This window comes from Pinus tabuliformis, chromosome 3_1, assembly GCF_031772625.1.
Source record: "Pinus tabuliformis cultivar Carrire ecotype Pingquan chromosome 3_1, CPIR1, whole genome shotgun sequence".
NCBI lineage: Eukaryota > Viridiplantae > Streptophyta > Pinopsida > Pinales > Pinaceae > Pinus > Pinus tabuliformis.
Genome location: NC_142301.1, coordinates 986,301 through 1,000,023, shown reverse-complemented (window position 1 = coordinate 1,000,023; position 13,723 = coordinate 986,301).

The following is a 13,723-nucleotide window of genomic DNA, read 5'->3' as shown; positions in this document are numbered from 1 at the left end:
TAACTTGTGGGATTTTCGCCTTCATGGAACACATTCTATCTACTATTCATCCAACACAATGCACTAACTCCACTAACACACACCAAAAGTCGAAGAAACCATTAAGATGTGGTATGATCTCAAGCGTTTAGACTACACCTCCATAAAATGAACCTTCAACTTTGGATATCCCAAAATAGTAATATCCTAACCCAATATGGCCTATTTGTTGGATTTGTATAATTTTGTCCTTATCAGATCCTTGCACCTCCCTGGCACTCCATGACAAATCTACTCCAATGATCACCTTCCAAGTTCAACTATGTCCTTTTGAAACATGACATAACCATCTATATATGTTGCAACAACCTTGCCAACTTCTTTAGTGGGTCACATGTATTTCACATTTCTTCTTCATCTTGAAAATTGTGCCAAGGAAAGGGTATCAACATTCATCAAGGAATGTTCACTTAGATCCAGTGCCAAGTTTACTTCATGCAACTCTTCAAATGTCTTAAGTTTTCTTCACAACTATTTCGCCTCTAAAAACCCTTATTAGAGTCTTCCTAGACGTGCACCCTTGCCTCAAGTATAACATAACACTAGCATCCCAAATGTACATGCTCATTCCATTTTCTAATGTCTTGCTGAAACTATATCATCACACTGCTTAAAATGAAATGTTCACATTTTAAGGAAAAAAAGCTATTTTTATTATGACAACCTAAAATATGTGAGTGACTAGGAGAGGACTCCATTTTCTCAGGATGAAAACAAAGGTTCTTACAACCCCATTCAAACAACAATTTGAATTTCTTTAACATAGATAAGGATACATACCATATCCCTTCCAAATTTTCCATACGAATTTTAAGAAACTAACACTTGTTTTTAGTTGTTAAATCCAATTACTATATTCTCGTTTTTTCTTGCACCCACCTAATATGAAAGAATACATAATTTTTTTCAATACAAACAAATTAAAAACACTTGTTCCCTTTGAGAGATTTCAAATTCTGCTTAGTAAACTTTAAAAACAAAATCATTACATATAAACCCTAACCTTAAAATTATATAATTATTGTTATTATGATAAATACCACTATGCGATAAATGTTTTGGAACATAATATATATATATATATATATATATATATATAGATATATCTATATATAACAACAAAATCATTGCAGATAAACCCCAACCTTGAAATTATATAATTATTGTTATTATGATAAATACCACTATGCAATAAATGTTTTGGAACATAAACCAAGAAAATATAGAGTAAGAGTAGTTAGTTTCACAAATAACTAAAATTGTATGTACTTTTTTTTGGCGAGGGAGAATTTCAAAAATTTTGAAAAATCTAAGCGTTAATTCATTTACATTCGGGTTTGTTCATTTTTCAAAAAGTAGGAGACAAAACGAGATTGCAAAGAGTTTCCAATGAGGGTTTTACCAGTAGTATACCCATGCCTCACCATTGGATCTTCAGTCTACTGATGCCACCAAGGTATGTTCCATTTGTAACTTCAATGCATTTTCTCCCCACATTTAGTCTTCCACATAGAGAGTACATATACGCCAGGTTTTTGATTCAAAATCCATTGTTTTTTTTGTAGCCACACTTGCATGTTTATTCTTTAATCTTTGTTATGCATTATATTACTATTTTCATGGATGACATTGGAATTTGATGAGTTTAGGAGGGAATTTATCATAGTAAAGGAGAAGGAGTAGAGGACCCGAGTAAGAGGCTTAGATGCTCAAAAGTCCAACATTGTGGCTGCGAGGACTATTGCAATAATCCTCAATGGTGATGTTGCCATTAGTAAGATCTTGTTCCATTTGTTCATTCTCTATTTCTGGATCCATGAAACCCATTAAAATTCTAAAAATTAGTGGAATTTACTTTAAAAGAGGTATGACTCATAGGTAGAAATTACTTTTAAAAGATTGTAGATATTCTGCAAGTAGTGAAATAAGAAACTACTCTGTGATCTACTCACTCTTTCTCACAAACTGGGAGGCCCACCAATCTAAATGCTCTACATACATCATTTCCTTCCTAATAAATCTTTCAAAATTGGTAAATGTGTTGAGATGTCACTAACGTTGAGACATAAATAGTTTCCAGTAATCTACTTTGCACATAAGTAATTTTCAAAGGGATCAATCCATTCAAACCATCCCAATTTTTATACTTTGACAATTTGGCCTTGTTCCTATCAGCTTATATTCTTTATTGATTAGCTAGTCCTACTTTTCTTGTTCATCATCTTCAAGAACAATTACAGGTCAACTCCAACAAAATGTCAATCCATTTCTGTGTTGTGTTTTCCTTGCACTAAATACCATCGCACATGTACATATAATATTAATCATGTATTTACCTTTCCAGATCTTGATCTGTTGAACAAAAAGGTTTGTAAGTGATAAATTGGATTCAATGTTGAGCCTAAATTTTCCTATACCCTCTAGAAACTATCATGGGAAATGATTCCAGAACAAAACAAGAAATAAGTAATAACTATAATTGAAGTGGACAATAATTTTATAAGAATTGATTCTGACTAAAATCTAGAAATAACATATCAAACAGTGAAGTTTGAGAGAAACGTCAAACTAAAGGAGAACAAGGAAGGCTTATTCCCAATGTACCCTCTCCTCATAGGTGCCTTCACATTGCTGGTATTTTTGACAACATTAGTGTAGGAAGATGAAATGGATTTCCTCAAGACACAACTTGGCCTTTTAAAGTACACAACCCTCACAAAAATATTTGCAATCATTTTAAACAGCAAAGGTTAACTTGGCCCTATTTCCACCATAAATTCCCGAAGGAGAATGATTGCAGATGGGCTAGGGAATACAATTTGATTTATGTCATAAAGAAATAGGAAATATACATAGGGAGGATCAAGAAAAAAAATTTAAGTAGGTTCCAGAGCTTGTGCAAATCCAAGTGACAAATGAGCTTGAAATGGATTATGGGACAATCATCTGCAGGGGTGGCAAAAATTCAGGTAACTTGGAAAAATGGCTTGGATTCTGTGGCATGTTAGGGAAGCAAGGTTTCCATGAAGTTTTTGAACCTCATTTTACAATGACCGACACAGATGCAGAGCTAGCCCACAGTTTGGAAGAACCTAGAACCAGAAAACAAAAGCTGACCTAAGACTAGCCCATGAGGGAACTAACACCACAACAACCATATCATTTCTTGAGGAATTACTCAAGAATTTACTTAATAACTATGATGATGAATACCTTTTTGTTGTCCTAGAAATAGTGCAAGTACAACAGGAAAATAAAATCCATCGAGAAGTAGACTCACAAGAAAAGGAAGACTGGCAGTTATCAAGTGGTCATAGAAAGCACCAAATCTATAATGTAGACATCTGCCATGAAACACCAGTAGCTTTAGCTATAGCAGGGATGACTACAACTCAAGCTTTGAGAAAGTTTATATTTAAGCCCACAAAGGAAATTAGACAACTTAAGAATGATAGCCAAGTTGGAAAATCATGTAGAATACTACAAAACTTCAAAGGATAGACTAACTGAATTTGTCACATTTTCTCACATGTGTGAAGACTAAGTTGTGCCTCTAATCCATGATTTCTATCAACACATTAATGTGTGCAAATATCTATTTTCCAGCATGACAGTGGTGAAAGAGTTGTATGAATGGTTGGTGGCTAATATGGAAAAGATGAAGCAGCTACTGGATAAGATTTCTGACTGGCCAAAAATATACAAGCTCGTTCCTACCAGTGTAATTCTGCTTAGCTGAAATGAAACTAGTTTCATATCCTCCAACATGAGACAAGTTGAGTTTTCTCGTTATATACATTAGAAGCCTTGGATGCTTTGTCATGGGACAATTAAAAATACTTGAAGGAAGCCTTGGAGATGGCAGAGCCTCACAGGATATCGATGTTTCAGAATGAGAATAGGTCTTTTCCATCAAGAGATGTTATGGATCTGCTAAGACAGTATAATGAGAAGAAGAAGCAAGACTTCACAACTAAATAATATCACTCATTCTGAGTTGGCCAAGTTTGTAACATTGTATAGGAGCCTAACACAATGAGGGTATTCTTAACATATTATGATCAAAGACTAGGCCCCATCCATGACCACATTAGAAACAAATTTGACTTCATAAAGTCCACAAATGATAATGCAATATTTACTAATACTTTTGATTTACAATCACCATATGAAAGTGTAATAACTATAATTGAAGTGGACAATAATTTTATAAGAATTGATTCTGACTAAAATATGGAAATAGCATATCAAACAATGAAGTTTGAGAGCAACATCAAACTAAAGGAGAACAAGGAAGGCTTATTCCCAATGTACCCTCTCCTCATAGGTGCCTTCACATTGCTCAAATTTTGACAACATTAGAGTAGGAAGATGAAATGGATTTCCTCAAGCCGTAACCTGGCCTTTTAAAGTACACTACAAAAATATTTGCAATCATTTTAAACAAAAAAGGTTAACTTGGCCCTATTTCCACCATCAATTCCCGAAGGATAATGATTGTAGATGGGCTAGGGAATTTGATTTACGTTAGAAAGAAATAAGCAGTAGAAACAGAGATAATCAAGCAAAATTTAGTTAAGTGGGTTCTAGATCCTGTGAAAATCCAAGTAACAAATGAGTTGGAAATGAATTATGGGACTATCATTGCTAATTTTAGGATAAAAATGGTATGTTCTATTCCTAGAGCGAGTTTACTTCAATTTTAGTTACTATCCCAATATCATATCTAGTATAGAAATCACATCAACATGATAGTAAAATGAAAATAGAACATAAACAATAATAGTAGAAGAAAAGCCAACGCAAGAGGACACAATATATGGCACCATCCAAGGACAAACCTCAAATGTGGGGAAGCCCTTGATCAATTTTTCTTATAATTCAAAAGTTCAACGGGGAGAGAGAGTATAATTTACAATATTCACTTGCCCAATATGATCAAACAAAACAATGAACACCAAAAAAGAAATTGACCTCTAAAACAACTTGGTCAACCTTGGTCAAATTGGCTTCAAACAACAAGATAATGTAGCCCAAAACAATATGAAATTAACCAGTGAAACCTGGTCAGCTAAATTCAACACAATAATCATAACTAGGGCAGTCAACACTATTCAACACACAGGTCAAACTACCTTGGATTTTGTGCCCATAACTGTAGCTTGCCTAAATAGAAGTATCCCTCACAAAACCAAATTCAATGTTGGTCAATGTCAGCCTCCTCAAATTTCAGCCTTGTAAAATTTTGATCTCCTAAAATTTCGGTCAACTGTGGTCAACACAACAGCTAGAAAACCAGACCTTCCTTCACATGTGTGGAGAGAGAAGCCCAAAAATATGTAAACAATCACGATAAGAGAGAGAAATAAATGAGATTGATGCCAAAATGGGGAGGAGGCACCTTGTATTTATATGCAACGTTGAAGGTTGGAGGAGGCTAACTTGATGGTTGGTCGACCTTGACAATTTTTCCATAATCAAAATAAATTCATAACTTCATTTGTACATGTCAGAATGGGATGATCTTTACATCAATCCTACACCTCTCAGAAAGAAGAATCCAAGAAAAATAGCATCTACTCCATAAGAGCTATCCAAAGTGATGTTTGGCCCTAGTTTCCAAATTTAACACTCCCTCTCAACCAAGGAGAACATCACCTACCAAACTGTCTGACAATCTGTACCATCCTTGTCACTACTCTTCTCTGCTGAACCATGAAGAAATAAGAAATGATCGATAATGTATCATACCATTCTCCACTAACCCGAAGTCAGTCTCCAATAATAGAGAGTGTGTCATATGACTCTTAACTGACTCGAAGTTAGTTTCCATTGATCCCAGATCAATATCAACATCGTAGCATAGGGAGTATGATAGTACACGATGTGTCCATGGGTAGTACTATCATTCCTATCCTCATTTCCCTACTCATTGGATAGAGGAGAGGTACTTCCCATGAGTCCCAGACTGCATGGATAGGATGTGCCAACAGGAGAAGGTGAACCACTCATCCTGCTCATATGCCATAGTAGAAGGTGAACCACTCATCCTATGCATATGCCACCATGGGGTATCATAGGGGATGGTGAACCACTCACTCTATACATCATGCATCAATAGGGGAGGATCAACCACTCACCCTATGGTTGCTCATCACTCCAAGAATTATCCTAAGCCCCTCGGAACTCCTAGAGATCAACATCCATCTCATATGGGACCCTCTTAAGAGGGTCTCTCCATGACTCTAATTCATTCATGGAAGGTTATTAATTTGACCTTTCAAAGGGGTTTCTTAAGAATATCGGCTACCTTCTCATTGGTCCCAATATGATGGAGCCTTATTTCTCCACACTGTACCATATCCCAGATAATGTGGTACCCGATATCAATATGATTGGAGTGATCATGAAACACAAGATTCTTAGAAATACGAATCCCACTCTAGTTGTCATAGAAGATCACAATGATACCCAACACATGTCCAAATAGCTCACTAAAGAGCTTCCTCAACCAGATAGCTTCACAGGAGGCCAAACTAGCAGTAATATATTTAGCCTCAATGATGCTCAAGGAAACTAACTTTTGCTTCCTACTCATCCATGATATCGAAGCAAAACCTAGAGATAAGCAACATCCAGATGTGCTTTTATGATCCACCACATTGCTAGCCCAGTCAACATTAGAGTAACCATGGAGCCTCAAATTCCCGGAAGTGTATCTCAGTCCATAAGTGATTGTGCCCTAAATATATCTCAAGAGGTTCTTGGCAACAATCCAATGTATGTGATGAGGCTCGACTATAGACTAGCTCAATGTATTCACTACAAAACATATGTCCAGATGGGAGTTCAACAAGAACATCAGGGCCCCTACGATTTGATGATACTTAGAAGGATTTCCCAAATCAAGCCCAACAACACTTCCACATAAATTCTTGAAGTTAAGTTCCATCAGAGTAGTTGTGGGCTTGTAGTCCATCATCCCAAATCTTTAAAGTAGCTTCACAACATATTTTCCTTGAGAAAGGAAAATATCCCCTGGCTTTTGCCAGACCTCCAACCCTAGGAAGTATTGCATCAGTCCTAGGTCCTTCATATCAAATTCAGAAGCCAAATCCCTCTTACATTGATGAATAAGAGGGTTTGCACCAGTCAGAAAGAGATTGTCCACATAGAGTACCAAGATGAGAGGTCTATATTTCTAAACCTTAAAGTAAAAGTTCAGACCAGATTCACTTCTTGTAAATCCCATCTTCATCAGATATCTATCGATCCTCTCATCATTCGGGAATATCTAAATAGTTGAATTGGCAGGGTATTTGATTGTGGGAAGTGCCTCGAGCCTTACTAGGAGAATCCGGGCCAGCCAGGGTTTCTTTCGACCAGCCCGGATTCTCCCAACAAGCGAGAAGCAAGCCCTGGTTCTTTTATTAGACCAGCCTCGGGTTCAACCAACTTCGGTTGATTTCTCCCAGCCCTCGGTTTCGACCAGCTCTCGGGTGAGTTCGTCAAGCCTAACGTCTAGCAACACGTCTAGCCATTGATTGTTTACCCTAACGGTTAATCAAGCAGCACTTGGTCATTTGCACTCACTTACTTAGTCGTTATAAAGTGGCACTCGACCAATCCCAGGGTGCTTGCTTCAACCCATACAAGGATTTCCTCAATCTACATACATGTGTCTGGTGATCTTGAACTTCAAACCCCTCAGGTTGTTCCACATAGACTTCCTCCTTAAGTGAACCATGCAAGAAGGTTGTCTTGACATCCATCTGGTGTAGATTCCATCCTTCCAAGGTAGCAAGGGCAGTTATTGAACAGATGGTGGTGTAGCGAGAAATGGGTGCAAATATCTCATCATAATCTACAACTTGCTTTTAAGAGAATCGTTGAGCAATGAATTTGGCCTTGAACTTCTTAGCACTTCCATCAACTCCATGCTTGATATTGAAGAGCCATTTCAAGGTGACAAAGGATTTATCCTTGGGTCTAGGGACCACATCCCAGACATCATTCTTCATAATTGACTCATACTATTCCTTCATTACATCCTTCCAAACCTGGTGTTTGGCAGCTTCTTCGAATGTGCAAGGATCAGATTGAATAATGGTTCTCATAGCAGTTAAGCACCCTTGGTACCTATTTGGCTTCTTACTTTCATGAAATGTCCCCCTAGGTGCAACATGTCTCTCGGCATCTTCGATAGTATCCCTAAGCCATGAGGGTATCCTTTTCAAGGAGGAGAGCTCATGAGGGAGTGGATCAATGGGATCCATTGTTCCTTCAGCATCAGACATCTACTCATCCTGTGATTCTCCCTGCTTTCTAGAATCTTCTTCTTTGTCCTTCCTTGGAAGAGGAAGGTTACTAATCTTCCCAAGGACAACATCCTCATCGAAAGTGACACCATAACTTATCGCCACTTCTCTTTGACCAGGCACATAGATTCTATATTCCTTAGAATTTTCAATGTAGCCCACAAATGTTCCTTTCTTCCCAGAAGCATCCAATTTGCTTCTCTTTTCTTTCGGAACACGAAAATATATGGGGCTACCAAAAATTATGAAGTGAGAATCATCAGGTTTATTACCAGTGAAAACTTCTTCAGGAGTCTTGGAATCCAATGCTTGATGATGACATCTATTTTAAACAAACACGCCAATGTTTGCAGCTTTGGCCCATAAGAACTTCAGAAGGCTTTGATCATGAATAATAATATGAGTGGCTTCTATGATAGAACAATTCTTCCTTTTAGCAACATCATTTTTCTGAGGAGTATATGCGATACTAGTCTCCCTTTTAATGGCAGCTTCTCTACAATAATATTGAAATCATTTGAATCATACTCAGTTCCATTATGGGTCCTCAATATCTTGATTTTCTTCCTAGTTTTATTTCCGACCAAAGTTTTGAAAGAATGGAACAATGAGAATACTTCATCCTTCTTCAAGAAATATAACCAAGTCTTGCGAGAGAAATCATATATAAAGGTTACATAATATAAGTATCCTCCCGATGATTTCATGAGCAACATACCATATAGATCAAAATGAACCAATTGCAAAATTTTTGTGGTCTTGCTATCACTTGAGGGGAATGGTCCCCTTGTATGTTTTCACTTGGAACATCCCTAACATACACCTTCATGCTCTATTTTTAATTTAGGCATACCTGTAACCATCTTCCTTGCATCGGGTAGAGCCTTATAGTGAAGATGAGAAAACCTTTGGTGCCATAGTTTGGATTGAAGAGATGTGTCGCAAGGTATGGTTCCTAGCAGGATTCCTCCAACTTGATATAAGATTCAACCCTGAATCCAAGAGTAAATTCATCTTTGAAATCTCTTTTCCACACACGTACCCTTACATCGATGAATGCAACCTTGAATCCTTTGTCTTCCATCACCGAGATAGACACTAGATTCTTCTTTAGATCAGGTACATATTGTACTTCTTGAATATGAACAATGTTACCTTGATTCAATTGAAGAGTGACATTCCCAACTCCCTTCACAGGATAGGTAGCATTATCTCCAAGGATAATTTCCAAATTTGTGTCATTCTCTATCAAATTTGAAAGAGATTCCTTGTACCTAGTGAAGTGCCTTGAGGCACCACTATCAATCAACCAATTTCCAAAAGTATCTGTAGGATAGGCAGTAGAGAGGGGATATATAAGATAAAATTCCTTTTGCTTAGAATTTATAACATTAGACTCATCATACCTAGAGTTTCTTGTTATTTTAGAAGCTTGATCATTTCCAAGTTGAGTAGCAGAAGCATTCCTTTTCCCTTTGTTCTTGAATATGTCATTCTTTTGATTTTTGTTATTGCCCCCAAAATGATTGTGATCATTATCATGATATTTGTCCTTTCTATTTGGACACTCCCTGGTATAGTGACTAAACTTGTTGCAAATGAAGCATCTTCCCTTCCTTCCATTTTTGAATCTTGGTCTTCCTTGACTTTGCTTCTTTGAACCTACATTGTTCTTCCTCTTCGCATGAGTGGAGAATGCAATTGGATTATTCCTATTCGAAGGCATCTCCAGTTCCATCATCCTTGTTCCTTCTTAAGAACATATAGTCAGCAATTCTTCTAAACCACCTGGAGTTCTGTCATTATTGAGAATAGTAGTGTTGAACACATTCCATTCAGGAGGAATACCTCCAATGGAAATGCGAGTGAGCTCCCTGTCAGCAATAACTTCACCAATTGAAAGAATATAATTTTTTTATCGCGGAAATCCTGATGAAGTAGGATTGAATATCATCACCTTTCCCCTTCTTTATATCCTTCAGCTTGTTCTTGAGGAAAAGAATTTGATTTGTATTACTAGATTTAAGCATGCCAATCAACCTATCATATATCTCCTTTGATATATGCAAATCGGAGTTGTAAGCAACTAAGTGCTTATGAACAGAATCCATGATGATCTTCTTGGCTTTGAATTCACCCTTCTTGTACTTTGTCTTCGCAACAACTGATGCATTTGAAGGAGTTTCCAAAATCTTTCCCTGCACATAATCCATGACATTTTTTTCTTCTAATGTCAAATCAAGAGACATCTTCCATGTATGACAATCAGACTTATCATGAAGCTTATCATCAAACTTGAAGTAGGATGTGAAAGCCATTAAATATTGTTTTTGATTAGTGATTTCTGCTCTTGGTGATTTCTCTTCTCACTCTTGCTTGGGCTTTGTCTTCACCTAAGCTCTGATACCATGTTAATTTTAGGATAACAATGGTATGTTCTATGCTTAGAGCAATTTTAATTCAATTTTCTTTATTATCCCAATATCATATCTAGTATAGCAATCACATCAACATGATAGTAAAATGCAGATAGAACATAAAAAATAATAGTAGAAGACAAGCCAACAAAAGAGAACACAAGATATGGCACCAGCCAGGGACAAACCCCAATGTGGGGAAACCCTTGATCAATCCTTCTTATAATTCTTCAAAATTTCAACAGAGAGAGGGAGTACAATTTACAATATTCACTTGCCCAATCTGATTAGACAAAACAACAGAAATAGAAACATAAATTTACCTCCAAAACAACTTGGTCAACCTTGGTCAACTCGGCCTCCAACAGAAAGATAATGTAGCCCAAAACAATCTGAAATTAACTAGTCAAACCTTGTCAACTAAATTCAACACATCAACCAGAACTAGGGCAATCAACGCTAGTCAACACAGGGGTCAAAATACCTTGGTTTTTGTGCCAAAACTACGGCCTACTCAAGCAAAAGTCTCACTCAAAAAACTAAAGTCAATGCTGGTCAAAGTCAACCTCCTGAAATTTTTGCCTCTTGAAATTTCAGCCTCTTCAAATTTCAGTCAAATGTGGTCAACAAGCTGCTAGAAAATCATACCTTCCTTTGCATGTGTGGAGAGAGAGAACCATAAATATGTACCCAATCAAGATGAGAGAGAGAAAGAAATGAGAGTGATTCTGAAATGAGGAGGAGGCACCTTGTATTTATATGCAACATTGAAGTCTGGAGGAGGCTAATTTGATGGCTGGCCGACCTTGACAATTTTTCCATAATCAAAATAAATTCATAACTTCATTTGTACATGTTGGAATGGGATGACATTTAGATCGATCCTACACCTCTCGAAAATAGGAACCCAAGAAAAATATCGGCTACCTCACAAGAGCTGTTGAAAGTAATGTTTGGCCCTAGATGACAAACTTAACAATCATCTACATGGGTGGAAAAAATGCAAGTAACTTGGACAAATGGCTCGGATTCTATGGCATGCTAGGGAAGCAAGGTTGCCATAAATTTGTTCAACCTCATTTTACAATGACTGACATAGATGCAGAGCTAGCCTAGAGTTTGGAAGAACCTAGAACAAGAAAATAAAAGATGACCTAAGACTAGCCCGAGAGGGAATTAACACCACAACAACCATATCATTGCTTGAGGAATTACTCAAGAATTTACTTAATAACTATGACGATGAAGACCCTTCTATTGTCCAAGAAACAATGCAAGTACAACAGGGAAACAAAATCCATCGAGAAATAGACTCACAAGAAAAGGAATACTAACAGTTATCAAGTGGTCATAGAAAGCACGAAACTTGTAATGTAGACATCTACCAATGACATCTAGTAACAATTTTTGTTGACCCAATGAAAAAGTCACTACATTGCCAATGTCATCTGTTTTATTTTGAATATTGTCTAATTGAGATGATATAGTGCTAGCCACTTTAGTGATTTGATTTTGTGTTTGTGAATTTAATTTTTGAAGGAACCCTATGTCTTCTCTCAATATTACATATAAATTTTGAAGATCAAACATCCTAGTATCCACAGTCTTCTGTATATCAAAATATTGTTCTTGCAACTTAAATTGAGTACCAATTATCTGATGAGATTGCTCAAAAACAACAGAATTTCACTGATTTATAGAATTTATGATCTTATCTTCTACAACCTTTAAATTTGAGCCAGTAGTTCTGCTTGAGAATCAATAGATTTTGGGGAATTAAGGTTTTCATTAGAGTAATTGAACAGAGAATCTGACTGCTGCTCAATTTTATCCAATTTTTTCACTACCCGGTGAGTGGACGACTTCAACTCATTCACAATCCTTTTTGTATCTTTCTTGAATGCATTGCTCTGCAAATGATGGCACATAACATTTGTGTTGATGAAGAAGGCCAGGTACACTTTGTGGGCATAATCATCTAATCCCTTGAGATAGTTGAGCATAAGAGTTGAAGTGGGACATTGTGAAAGTGGGTGCCTGTTAGATTTTCTCTAAAAGCAGTCAGACATATACCATGCGAGCCTTGATTTATTCTCCTCATCATGCATGATATGTTTAGAGGAAAACAATTGTCTGTAATCCTTTTGCCAACATGAATTGGATAGTAACACTTTATCTTTCTCCGCCAATCTATTCCTTACACTGTCTACCAACTCGCCCTTGATATTGTCAAGGGCCTCAATATCAAACTCACTACCATATGGATGTTGATATTCATTTATAGTATTTCTTGTTCTCTTACTGTTGGAGTTATCATCATCATTGTAGTATGATGAAAATAACTAACCCCATGAACGAGCCCTATAAAATCATGTGTATGTTATGTTCAATGTTCTTACTATCTCTATCAAGGCCATATGCAATCTCCCGAGCCACTCCTTGGCTATGCCACTCAAACGAACCCTGAGTTTTACCTTCTCACTCAAAACCCTGGGAAAAAATTAAACCAAGACTAAATATATAATGACCAAAACCATGTAACAAATTTCATTTTTCCCATGCATAACTAGAAATATTAGCATAATTTAACCGCAATACAAATATTGAGCTTAATTAACCACAAAATTACAGAACCATGTGCAAATGCAATGGAATATATATAAAACGAGTTCTCAAATATTTATTTGTGAATGTTGTCAGATTGTTGCAGACCTGTGACATTCCTCCCAACCATCTACCTTGCAGTTCATAAATTCTCAATCGTGGGTTAGCCCCATGTTAGGGCTCCAACTTCAAGAGAAAGTCACAAAAGCAATACAAAACCCTAGTCAAGGTCCAAGGTGTCAACCCAACAACCATGTTTCTCCAGGTCTCCATGCACCCTCTAGGCTAATTTCCAAGGTACCAACCCAACAAACATCTTGTTCTAGGGCTCTAGGAACCCTCCAT